Source organism: Pararge aegeria, chromosome 11 (genome assembly GCF_905163445.1).
Source record: "Pararge aegeria chromosome 11, ilParAegt1.1, whole genome shotgun sequence".
Taxonomy (NCBI): Eukaryota; Metazoa; Arthropoda; class Insecta; order Lepidoptera; family Nymphalidae; genus Pararge; species Pararge aegeria.
In genome coordinates, this window is record NC_053190.1 from 2678039 (window position 1) to 2692084 (window position 14046).

Consider the following 14046-nt stretch of genomic DNA (forward strand, 5'->3'; position numbering starts at 1 on the left):
AAACATCGTGAGGAAACCTACATAAAAAAAAATAGTTTATTTGGGTAAATAAAATTACTGTAAACGCTAATGGCTGGAGCCTTATTTTAAGGGTAGTATTACTTGGGTCAGAAGACACCGCTCTTCCATAAAAAGAAATAAACATAAAAACGAGGGTGATAAACAAACATAAATATTTGCGTTGATATTAGAAATAATAGACATGTTACATAGCAGAAGATAAGTTAGTTAGGTATGCACGCACGAGAGATCTCCGTAAAGATCTTAAGGGCGTGTAAATTCTACCAATCCGCACTTGGCCAGCGTGTTAGACCACGGCCTTAACCCTTCTCCTTCTGAGACGAGACCCTGGCCCTACAGTGGGTCGATAATGGAGTTGTTGATGATGACATATGGCACAAGAAATTGTTAGCCGACTCAAAAAAATTCAAAATTATTTTGTTACATTTTGAGTGTACGAGTTACGCGCAATTTATTATATAAATATAAATTAAATATAATAATAAATAAATATAAATATAAATATAAATAAATATACTACGACAATACACACATCGCCACCTAGCCCCAAAGTAAGCGTAACTTGTGTTATGGGTACTAAGATAGCTGTTGAATATTTTTATGAATATAATACATAAATACTTATAATATACATATAAACACCCAGACACTGAAAAACATTCATGCTCATCACACAAACATTTTCCAGTTGTGGGAATCGAACCCACGGCCTTGGACTCAGAAAGCAGGGTCGCTGCAAACTGCGCCAATCGGCCGTCAATTGATTTTGATGAACCATTTTTATTCGTACTTCAGAAGAGATCTCATGTAAATTAAACCGAAATCTTTGTAAATCTTTTCGAAGTGATCAAAAAGAAAATTGAATATGATGATGTTTTGGTTTGTGGTTCCCTTCATTTCATCTCATGATTATTTTGAAGGCACATCAAAGAAGTTGGTTTTATATTTTACGAAATCTACAATGTATACCATCTTTCCGGACTATTGAAGTGTGTAGTATGGTTTAAAGATAGAAAAAAACAAGTTCGTTTATAAATCGAGCGAATGAAAAACTATGTTGCCACCTCTAACAAGTCACTGAAATACTTAACCTAGTAGCATAAAAATATATTGGCGAAAATAAACTAAACAGGCGAATTAAATACACTGATTGGATGGGTATAACCGTGGAGGCACTTATGTAGCGTTTTTGTGAGTTAACAACATTCGTTAACTTAAAACTAAAGCTAGGAGGGTTACGATTCCGCCCTTGGCCAGGTTTAAATTTTTGGTTATCACCAGTCTTTTCATTCTCACAGTCAACCTACCTTAGGTTCGGGTAACGAACCCAAGACATGTCGCTACATAGCGCAAGCGAACCAATGCGCCACCGAGGCAGTTGAAAGAAGGAAATTACAATCAAAAATGTCGGATAGGCTGTTAGAAGCTTGTCAAACGTGCCCACAAAGTCATTCTCAATTTTCATCTCACCCGCGTCGTAAGCGTTAAAGGCACGGAGTAGTATTTACGGAGCTTATGGGAGGCGAGCGCGAAATTAAGAGATTCCCAGCATCAGTACAAACAGGGTGAAACGACCCTTATTAAACCGGCCCCGGACGGGCGTCGCGAATTACTCGAGCACGTTGATGCATAATATCAAAGATACTTATTTCGGCCGCCAAGCAACATTGCTGTGTTTGTAGGGTTGTTCCATTGAAGATTTCACGAATGCATTCCTTTTGCAAGGAACTGCTGCTACACTGCAATAAGAGAAAGTCCTTTGTAGTAATACAGGAAACGTACTCTTAAAGCAGTATTATTTTAAAATGAGACTGTATAACATACATTGACGTCTAAAAATAAGGATTATAACACTGAAAGAAAACGTAAACTACGATAAATGGCTTTAAGCTATGGTAATAATGGCTAAACAGTTTGGAGAGTACTGGAATACGCAATCGAGTTTTATTTTTTATAAAACCGCGTAGAAGTTGTTTTGCAGATGAAAATGCTACGAGTGGATTTATTTAGGTGAATTAGAACAAAAGCATGTTTATGAATCCCGCGGAATCGTATACCCATTTACATAATTTTATAGCAATGACATTTTTAACATTGGTTGGTAAATAATATAATAATAATTTATAATTTAAGGTATTACGGGTATTAACTACATGTGACCCTTTCTTTACGGGCTCGAAAATAGAGTACAATTTAATTAATTCCTAAAATTGCCCCTAAATTTTCGAATGACTGTCTATGTATGTTCTTATATCAATGTACGCGCACTGTGTTATAACATAACAGTTGAATAAACAGCGGAAAATATGGCTCGCGGAAATGTTTTCACTCGCTAATTAGTAGTCCTTCTTAAAGTTGTCGGCCATCATTTTGATGTAAAAAACACTTTGCTTTAAACCAGGGGTTCCCAACATTTTTAAGGTCGCGGCACACTAGCAACTTAAGAAATTACGGTGGAGCCCACGCCTTAACTTAGCTTGTAGTTAGTTAGGCAAATAGGCACAAAAAATTCACTTTTTCAATGAATGAAAGAAATGAAATCTACCGCATCCCTTCAATGTGACGGATGAGCAAGGCCACAAAATTTTTCAAATTGTGCAAATCAAGAAATTCACGGCAGTGAAATTGAACTATTGTTGGTTTTATTTTCAAATACGGAAGCAACCCTCTATACTTTCTAAGGTTTGCCCAGGTTGGGAAGCTCTGCTGTAAACTTACGCACCACGAACCCTGATTGAAGTTTGCAAATTCATAACTCCAACATGGTTTAATTCCTTAACTATGTGTTAAGCAAGGCTAGTCTTGGTCTATGGTGTTTTTTTTATTTATTTTGACAGTAATTTTACCAGGTGGTAAGCGATGCAGCAGTCTTATATAATAGAGGATACCTATAAGTTTCTACTCTGCGTTGTACCGCAACGTCTAATCCTTCGGCGGCACGTCTTTGTCGGTGGAGTGGTCTACCCTTCTACAACTAGCCACGGCCTTTCATCATATCGACCTATTACCGACCCACGCGGCACGAGTCTCCCACAATGAGTAAGGGTTAAGGCCGTAGCCCACAACTCACTCCCATTGCGGATTGGTGGACTCCATACACATTTGAGAACATTATGGAGAATGCTCAAGTATGCAGGTTTCCTTACAAGGTTTGCCTTGTAACTTAAAATTGTCTTTAATTGCTTAAAACGCTCATAATTCAGAAGTTAGAGGTGAGTGATTCGAATCCCCTGAAAGTCAAGTCGAAGTCCTACCCACTGGGCCCACCTCGTCAAATCTATCCCATCGACAGTTACCCAAAACAATATTCAAAATAATAATTGAAGTTTACTAATCAGTGTTAAAAAATAAAACTACTACTCAAATGAAGTACCTTAGAGGCAACGATTGAATTTGGTTGAATACCGCCGCCGCACCGCAACAGTCACACTCGATATAAGATGCTTCTTTTGGACCAAACTAATAATATTATTTTTGTTTTAATTTTTACCAATGTATAATAAACATTGGACTGCTTAACAGGGTCACTTTTGTAGGACGACAAAAATATCACCGTGCATGTATTCAAAATTTCAAAATAAATACATTTCAAAGAAACTTTTGAAAGAAGCGAGCGCGAAATCGGGAGATTTCCAGAAATACTGGGAACATTGTGAAAGGACTTTCATTAAAACGGCGACGGGACTGTGCGATGTGCGCTATGTATCAACATCGCAGTCAAATAAACAGCGAAAAATATGTCTCTCGGAAATGTTTTCGGCGGCTAATTAAAAATCCCTTAGAATGTGTAAATTTCCTTTTTTTTATAACAAAAATATGCACCCCGGTGCACAGTGACAGCAAATATTTTTAAACTTATATAATTTTTAGCATAAAAGTTATATTTTACGTGCTATGAATGCTGCAGAATGCTACGTACATTTTTTTGCACTATTCTAATTTTGTTCTGTTTTAGAATACTAACAGGAGTTAATATGTGGAAACAGGGTTTTTAAATGTATATAATTTTTTAAACACGGGACGCGTAAAATTGACTTGAATTAGAAATCCTATACCACTAATCGGTGCATCATCGTAACGGAAGGTTAAATCTCTTTGAGACAACAAACCAAAGTTCAAGCCTCCCACCTGATCAGACCAGAGAAAATTCATGTACCTATACTAGTGGACCCGGGACCTCCCACTTCTAAGACGTTATTCTAAGGTGCGGTTTTGTCCACTGCGCCAAGGCAGTCGACAAAACCTTACAGTTCCTGCTAAAGCAAACTTTTTAAAATAGTAAGTACGTCGGAACGTAAATCCACATCTTCGACGTTCAAAATAAAAACATCAGTTAAACGATCAGTTTCACAAAAATCTACATGTATATTGAAAGTTATAGGGTTATGCAATACGAGCTGTTCCTTGCGGTTTCACCCGCGTACACCTCCACCTCTTGAAGCTGCTATTGTGGCTTAACTATGATAGTCCTCACGAATTTTTATAGGTAATAATGAATAATTTAAACATTATTTTTATTTATCACCTATAGTTTTCTCAGCTTACAAAAAAATAATGAATTATATAGGCAAAACTTTGTCACTTTGTTTTATATTATTGCATTTTTCTTAAGGATTTTTTTTAAACAGTACTAGTAATTTAAGGAGTAGTAGAGAGCTCGTCCGGGGAAGTACTATCGCCATGCTTACTTCTGCAGCATTGTTGCAATGCTGTGTTCCGGCCTGAAGGGCGTGGTCGCCGGTGTAACAGGCCCATGAGGCTTAACACCTACGTCTCAAATCGTCCTGTCCTTGCATGCCCTGTGAAGTGTTGCTCTGTTCATAGGCGATAGTTTTCTACTCACCATCAGGTGGGCCAACTGCTTAGTCCGTCACATGTTATTAAAAAAAAAATAGTAAATTGTTAAAACCGGTCCATTGGTTTCAGAGCCTATTTAGTAAAAATAAACAAACAAATCTTTCCTCTTTATATATAAGTAATATAAGTACTGTACAAACTCTCAAAACTTTTATTTGCGACAGTGGGAATAGGAACGAGAAGGGTCCCACGTTGGGCGCCATTTTAAAATGAAGACGCCGGTAATAAAGCTGTATATTTGTTTAGGAATCAGAGTACGTGCTGTCATCACGTTATAAAGTGCGAGGGGCTTGTATGCGTAGTTTATGAGCTCATCTGTTTACATGTGCCGACTAAGTGGATGGTTTTGCGTTCATGTGAAAATGTTGTCTTATTCTAAATTGTGTTTTGAAAAGGGTATATTTACAACAGGGATTTTAAGAAATTACTTAGTTATTTGTTAGAATATCTTTGCTTATTTTTCTTCGCCCATTCTCGGTATTGGTACTGAGCCTCTCATTATTCTAATTGACAGGCCGCCATGTTTATTTCTTGTGTAAATATAAGTAAGATTTTTTTACGATTTCTTTTAGAGAGAGCTTTTATAAGCAACTCCGCAGTGCCTATGATCGTCTCCAAATAGCAAGGTACATGCAAAACTATAATAAAAATATGTATAAGTCAAAATACCGAAATGTATGAATAGCGTAAACAATTATGAACTTTCATGGAAACTTCATAAGTTTTCAAACCGTTCGTACCATATTTATCCGTTTGGTATTTTTAGATACCGTGAAACTTGTGTTGCATGGTGTTTAACTATAAGCCCAACTACAAAATTTCTTAGATATTTGTCAGGACGAATAAAAGTAGTGCCTTTTGGCTACATTTTAACACAACTAAACTAGTATTCATGGGATTTGCAAAGAATCGTTATAAACGTAGAAGTAGAAAAGCTTTTTAAATAAATAAAATAACAGCTAACGAACTGTTCACCCGACTTAACTATGTCTCATCTTTCACTGTCGTTTAACGTAAACGAGAGTTTGAACATTTCAAAACAAATCGCACGGTCAACAATAGTTCATTTAAAAAGTTCAAACTACAATATCAATATCCCGTTCCAATCGCTGCTAGCAAACAGGACCGTACCGACCGACCGTGTTGATCTTGCAAGTTGTGAATGGGGCCAATTAAGGTCAACTTCTTTACGGGGAAGGCACCGGACGCATTCCACCCGGATTCGCCGGGATCAACTTTTATTGGCATACTATCCTGGATCTCTATAGAATTACGCATTTTAAGATAAACCTAATCGTTCATAAAATTTAAGAAAAAAAAAAAGATAAACCTACAAGTTGCCTTTTGATAGAAATGTAACTATTGCTACTATTTTTTTGTACCTACCTACCTGTTGTTCAGTCGATGACAAGTTTTTGATCTCACCTGTCGATTTTATTGGAAATTTCTGCATGAGTTACGTGCATATTTTTTTTTTTAATTTTATTATTTAATTTATTTATTTTACATTTACGGAAGCGGTGATAGCGCAGTGGGTGGGAGCTCGACTTCGATATCGGGGGCGGAGTTCGAATCCCAGCACCTCTTACTTTTCTATCAATTAAAATATCACTTGCTTCAACGGTGAAGGATACATCCATAATATTCTGAAAGGTTAGTGGAGTCCACCAATCCGCACTAAGCCAGCGGGGTGTACTGCGGCCTTAACCCCTTCTCATTGTGGGAGGAGACCCGTGCCCTGTAGTGGGCCGGTAATGGGTCAATACGAAGATGATTAGTAACACAAGCTGCTACGCTTACTTTTGGGCTAGATGGCGAAGTGTGTAGTATGGCAAGTATGGATTGATGGGCTATACAGACGGACAGATATCCTATATCATGTTGTCAAAGATATCAAGCTAATCTAACATCTTACATCTAAGCAATTAGAAAAAAAATATATAAAATCTTATACCACAAAAATGTTTACGATTAGCTGGCAATATTTTTACATTGAAAGGTTCATAGGTTAACCTGCGCAATCCATTTCGATACCAATACCAATCTTGACCGGCATCAATTCCCGTTTCCAATAACACAAAACAGCCCTCTCGGATACGGCTTTTTGTATAAAAAATTTAGTGCTAATGAAAATATAGTGAATTACAGAACCGAGCTGTAAACTTTTGGCCTGATTACGTAGCATTGTGATCAAATTCATATTCAAAAATGTTTTATTTATTTAGACCCTATTACACAGGCACTTATGAAGCTTTCATACAATTAACATGTTAGCACTAATGTTAGTGATGGTGATAAATACATTCGTTAACTCAAAACTAAGGCTAGGATTCGCCCTGGTCTAAGAATAGCCCACCACAAACAAAGCTAATTCGATCATTACAATTGCAAAAAGAAGGTAGTTTTGTAAAGTGAACACTTCTCTAGCCACGTTTTAATCCTGCATCTGTACATGCCAATGCTTATAGCTTCGAAGTCCATTCTCCTACTTAGACTAAACGTTATGTTTGTTAGTTATACTAATAGGCTAGATGGGTTCCGCATTCTTTTTTTTTAAATCTTTGGAATATCGGTTATGCGTTCACGATTACTAGCCAGTGTTTTCTTGAGATTTAGCTCAACATTGCGGCCTCCGTGAAACCACGTCTCACTTTTAAGTTTTTTAGTATACCCTTTATTTGTTTCGTGCAAATGTTGTTGGCTTGTCTAATAAAAAAAAACAGCCTGAAATTCAATCATAATTCTCAGCATAAAATTTAAACTAAAAATTCAAAATTTCTTTATTTATGTATCCTATCACAGGAACTCATGGAGCGTTCATACATTTATGTTTACATAATTGTAAGGGGATGGTGATAACTTCCTTCGCCAACTTAAACCTAAAGCTACGAGGATTCCAAACGCGCCCTGTTCTAAGAAGAGCCCACAACAAACTTAGCCGGGTATTTTTTTTTGTTTTCACCATCTCACAGTAAATTAATATTAAGGTATGAGGCTAGAGCAATTCACACTCAAGCTTATCTTATATAAAGTTTTATCGTTTAAGTAATCTTTTACATTAAAATAGGAAAATGTCTCATCGCAAAGCATCTCAAGCTCCCGTGTAGGAGAGTTGTAAAGCTACGCCGCTACGATGCCGTAGAATCGTAGCGGCGTCGCTGTATATGTGAATATGTGATACGCATCATAGCTATGTTGGGTGTGGGCTCGCTTTATAGCTATGTTGGTAAATTGGTGCTGATAAAAATATGGTAGCTTACATTATAATCCAATTAATATTATTAAATAACAAAGGATTGGATACACCGACTATCGTAGGGTATTTTCTGTTACAACATTACCAGGTATATCAGGCGGTACATATAACCAGCCGTCGTGTATAATAGTTAAAGCCCGCCATCCACATTGCAGCAGCGTGGTGGGTATTTGCACAAAAACCCTCTTTCCTATGACAGAGTAAACTAGCACCTGGTGAGAATAACGATGCCAAAAACGATTTGCGGAAGTGCTTTAAAAAATAAACTTCAAAAATTCTATATGTGAAGCAGTAAAAGATTATTGTAAAAAAAAAAAATATACAGTGTACGCCGGCACGAAATAAACGTCAGTATTCTAGCTAAGGTAACACATGGCACTGCACACTTGGCTCTGTTATTGTATGAAACGGTCACAATCTGCTGCAGAAATTATCCAGCATTAAATTGCGAGCGACTAACTAAAAGGTGATAGCCTAGTTGTTTAAACCTCGGCTTCCCTTTCGGATGGACCGAGTTTGATCCCCGGCACGTAATTCTTTTTTTTCGAAGCTATGTGCGTTTTTAATCTAAGCAATTTAATATAACATGTGAAAACATCGTGAGGAATCCTGCATGCCTGAGGGTTCTCGACAATTCTTCAAAGGCGTATGGACTCCAATTCGCACTTGGCCAGCGTGGTCGATAACGTGACGGTATTAATTCTTCTCATTTTGAAGGGAGACCAGGTCAAGTGATGAAATCAAAGTGACAAATATTGTTGTTTTTAGCATGTAAGATTAAAGGTGCTTTGTTTTCTTTGTTAAGATAAATAAATGTATGGCGGAGGAGAGCTGGGACCGTGAGACACAGGTTTTATTTTAAAACTTCGGGATTCCAACACTACTATTGTAAACTGTCTAATATTTCAACAATAAATTTCATTTCAATTTCATTTCATCAACATAAAGTACTTTGAGTTTCGTGAATTCTGGTTTCGGGGGCGATAAATCGATCTAGCTAGGATTCATTTATATTGGAATCTCGGAATCATTTATATTGGACATACGACTATTTTTTAAGTCGACGCATTCGCGGACGAAGTCGCGCGGGTCCGCTTGTAATAATTATACAACCAAATGCGTACCTCACATATTATATTGATGTGTATGTAATAAATGTATGTAAAGGTGCAATTTGAAATCTACTGTCCCTGATTTAGGTAAAAATCTGTATTACAGGCGACAGTGTTCTCGTTAAATGGTTGCCTCGATGATTGAGTGTAGTAATTCCAGACGTGTTCCTTTTCATTCCAGCGAAGTGTTGGTCTTTTATAGGAGATAGTTTACCGCGATCCGGCTAAGTCCGTCAATTAGTATTATTATAAAAAAAAAAAAAAAAAAAAAAACATCGGTTTGCGCGGGATATTTATTAAATCGAAATAACACTGATGGAGTCTCAGGCAATAGCTAGTTTTGAATACATTTTGTATATAACATGTAAGACACTTTAACGCCGCGGGCCATAAGACCCCGGCGTTGTGTATAACATGGCCCGACTATTGGAGCCTATTTAATGGCTATATGCAAGTGTGGCTAGTTGAGAGTGGTTTGGCCTAGTTGCTGCATTGACCTAAGATAGACAATTCGTTGAACGACTTTGTAGATATGAATATGGTTGTAGCGTTTCACTTAGCCTTATCATTAAAACACGGGTAAATTTGAAGAAGACTTTTTTTTAAATTAAATACTACGATCATACACACATCACCATCTAGCTTGTAAGTAAGCCTAGCTTGTGTTATGGGTACTAAGATAACTGATATGAATAATAATAATAATATACTTTATTGGGCACAAAAAGACACATTAGTACGAAGCAATTCCTACACCAATCTATATTTAGATAAAATTCTATCGATATATAGAAGGTATATATTTGTATGAGTAATATACAGGAATACTTATAATATACAGATAAACACCCAGACACTGAAAAACATATATGTTCATCACACCAACACTTTCTACCTGTGGGAATCGAACCCACGGCTTAAAACTCAGGAAGCAGGGTCGCTGCCCTCTGTGAAAATCGGCCGATCTCAGTTCTATTTAATTTACTATTTGAATAGGAACTCCAGTCAGTCAGGTGACCGAGCTCCGTCCTTGAACTAATTTCTTAAGCTAATTTTTTGTTAATTGTGTCTCCCGTATATGATATGAGGTCAATGTATCAATGCATGTTGCGTCCTACAAAGTCCCCGTCCTAGTTTCCAGGGAACCAGTTTATTTTTTTTAAATTATTGATATTCTAGCAAACACTCAATGATGAAGTTAAGCAAAGATAATTGGCTACTTAACTTGGATTGCTTTACCAGCTCAATTCAATGTTCCACTGCCGCTACACTCTCACCTTAAACCGCCCTCCAAAAACTATTCATAAATCGATTACCAAACTTCATTCCCCAACAAAAAAGATAGTGAACATTTTCGCTCGTATTTTTCTTTATCCATTGTCGTCAGAGTCGCCCGCCGAGGCTCGCGCATAGATATGTAAATGTTTTCAATAAGGGGGAGGTAACGTACGTACCGACATACGGATACACGGTGTGAATATTCGCCTTATTGTATAAATTGTAGGCGATGCGATGCGTTGTAGATAGCCGGATATATTGCTGCGAGGGATACAATTCGAAATAAAGAGATCCACAGCAGAACAAAGTTATTGCTCAAACCTTCATTAACACTACGCTGCGCACAAACTTCTCTCTCAGAAAAGTGCAGAGCATAGGTCTACCAGTTTTCTCCATTGCAGCTTAGTCTGCTCGAACTTGGGCTTTGACGACTATTATAACTAACTGGTTCAAACAAGACTGGGGGCTGAAATTGCTCTCCTAATATTATAAATTTAAAAGTGTGGATGAGATCGGATCCGAACGGATCCGAACGGATTTAGATGAAATTTGTCATGCATGTAGCCTTAGACATGGAAAAGAACATAGGCCACCTTTTATCTCGATTTCTTAAGTAGTTCCGGCAGCTTTGAAATTTTGTATGCATATTACCTATGCTATCGAAAAGGACATTTTTAACGAGCGAAGCTTTAGACCCAATTCTGAAGTCTCCGCAGACGAAGTAACGGGCAGAAGATAGTAAATAACTTAGTGAATTATACTTTAAATTTTCGTTACAGGTAACTTTGTAATTTTAACTATTGAATTACAAAGTTGTAAAAAGATAATACCTATAATATACATTAAAAGACCCAGACACTAAAAAGCATTAATGTTTATCACACAAACATTTTCCAGTTGTGGGAATCGAGCCCACTGGCTCGGACTCAGAAAGCAGGGTCGCTGCTTACTGCATCATTCGGCCGTCGAATGTGCGATGGCAATATAATTAAGTAGACAGTAATTTTGATTATTTGCAGTTGGTGTGTAGTTCCATCGACAACAACCATACAGCTAGCGTGCAGTCACTGTGCAGTTGATTAAACTGCATACCGACTGCAAGCGGACTTCCTTTAGTTTTACCTATTAGGCCATTACCGCTCATGGATATAGGATACATTACACAAAAAAACAAAACAGACCTTAAATCATCTAAAGCAAAAATGTTATAAAATCTCTTTTGAACCACTGAAAAAACATCCAGATTTTTTCCACAAGTGAGTCGAAATGTAAACCGGCGGAATAAAAAAAAACAGCCCGTAACATGAAGCCGACTAAACGCTCGCCAGTAATCGGGATGAAATTTATTAACATAAAATAACAAAGAGTAATTAGCTTCCGGTTTTGTAGAATGCCGGGTCTGCGCCGCGCATAAAATTATCTTGGCACCTCCGCATTAAATCAGCGAACTTGCTTAGTGGAGGTGGAGGGGGGATATCCACCTCTGCACCGTACAGGTAATAATTAGAGTAACAATTACGGAACTACATTATTTTTCCAAAATTGTTGACAAGATTAATTGGAATGAACCCGATACGGCGGTAGTGTCTCTTACTGACAACATGGCATAATGATTTTTGAGTTGTAAATTTTGATATCTAAAAAAACAAAGGCTGACTGAACTGGTCCGAACCGAACTGGTCGCAGAGTCTTTACAAATAGACGCAGTTTCAAAGTGCTTATAAAGTATGCCTAAATTAAAGTAAGTAATTATTTAGAAGAATTGAAGTATTTATTATAATAATAAGTATTTATTGAATACTTTTTATTCCTCAATTAATTTGTTTATTTAAGAAAAACAAAATTCCTAAGATATTAAATAAAATAATAAATAAATAAATATACTACGAAAATACACACATCGCCATCTAGCCCCAAAGTAAGCGTAGTTTGTGTTGTGTGTACTAAGATGACTGATGAATAATTTTATAAATAATTTACATAAATATTTATAAAATACAGATAAACACCCAGACACTGAAAAACAATCATGTTCATCACAGAAACATTTTCCAGTTGTGAGAATCGAACCCACGGCTTTGGTCTGGCGGCAGGGTCGCTGCCCACTCAGCCAATCGGCTGACAAAACCAAATCAAACCATAGTTGCATTAAAAAAAAGCGGAATATAAAAAATAAAATAAAGTAAAATCTACTATGTAAGCTTAATACAGACTCCTGCCTGCTAATATTGTAAGATACGGCTGAATAAATACTGCTTAGCACTTAACACTGTTCCACGTACTGTTCCAACACGTGTACCAAAGAGACACGCTTACAAAAGTTACCATTTTGTAAGCGAGAACACATCTAGTGGCTTTTACGTAACATGTAGCTATTTACGTAAATGTGAGCGTAGCTAGCGAGTTTACGTAGGTACAAACACCCGTGTTCTTATATCTATGCAGTATACCTGAAGTCTCTACCCCATTATTTTGTTTTAGTGGTACGAAAAAATTTAGTCTTGATCGTCATCTGCCTTTTTTTTTCCCTTAAATTATATTCGTTATGAATGAATGAATGAAGGAATACACCACACAAAAGAAAAAGTATATATCAACACAACACAGCGTATACAATTTGCCGGACTTATCGTTATATAGCAATCTCTTCCAGGTAAGCAATGGCGAAGAAATCCCAATAACGGAAAAGAAGTAGAGGGTTATCAGAGAGCATTTATCGGATAAGGGAATAAATAAATAAATAAAAAATACATATGTTTATACAAAAAATACGTACTAATAAACACAATTTTAAAGAAATATGATAAAATAGATTTTCTCACTCCTTATTCCTATATTTTTAATTATATTTCACCAACCCTAGATAATTTTTGTTCATTTCCACTTCTAATTCAATTTCAAATTCTAATTCAAAATAATTAGCCTAGAATCCCTATTTTATACTAATTCTTTATTTGAAAATCTATCGACGTTCGAAATTTGAAATCTGAAACGAAAGTAACAATCTTTAACTAAGAGATTCCCGTGCGAAAACAACCGGAATCCAAACACACCAACAATAACTTCATCCGTGCTAAAGTAATTACGAACAATATGCATTTGGCTGTTTGTTCACCTCATTATTATATTACCTCCGTAGTGCTTTGCGCTGAATAAAATTTAACACTTAATATTAAATAATAGCAGGCGTTACTTTGTGGAATTCCATGATATATTATGAAAATTTGTTTGCTATACTCCGCGACAAGCAGGAGAATCTGTATGGTGTACTTTGTAATATCTTGAATCTTTATAATCCACACCCTAAGGATCTTCAGCAATGTAGAGTACATTGCTGTACTTAGCACGTATCGCTCCGACATCGAAGCATCCGCAGGAGATGTTGACTTTTGACTAACATAAAAGTTATAATGCGTATGTTAACCTATTATTTTTAAAGAACGGTTGCTCGGATACTAAGTTGTCGATTTAGACTATATTTTTTTTTTTTTTTTATTGGACAATAGAAATAATTTACTCTAA

At 36.5% G+C, this 14046-nt stretch overlaps 1 protein-coding gene across 1 annotated transcript in view; it reads left to right on the forward strand.

Moving 5' to 3' along the window:
- LOC120627375 (CUGBP Elav-like family member 4) overlaps positions 1 to 14046 on the forward strand; it is a 92387-nt gene that overhangs the window by 17499 nt on the left and 60842 nt on the right. The gene's annotated exons all lie outside the window — the stretch shown is intronic.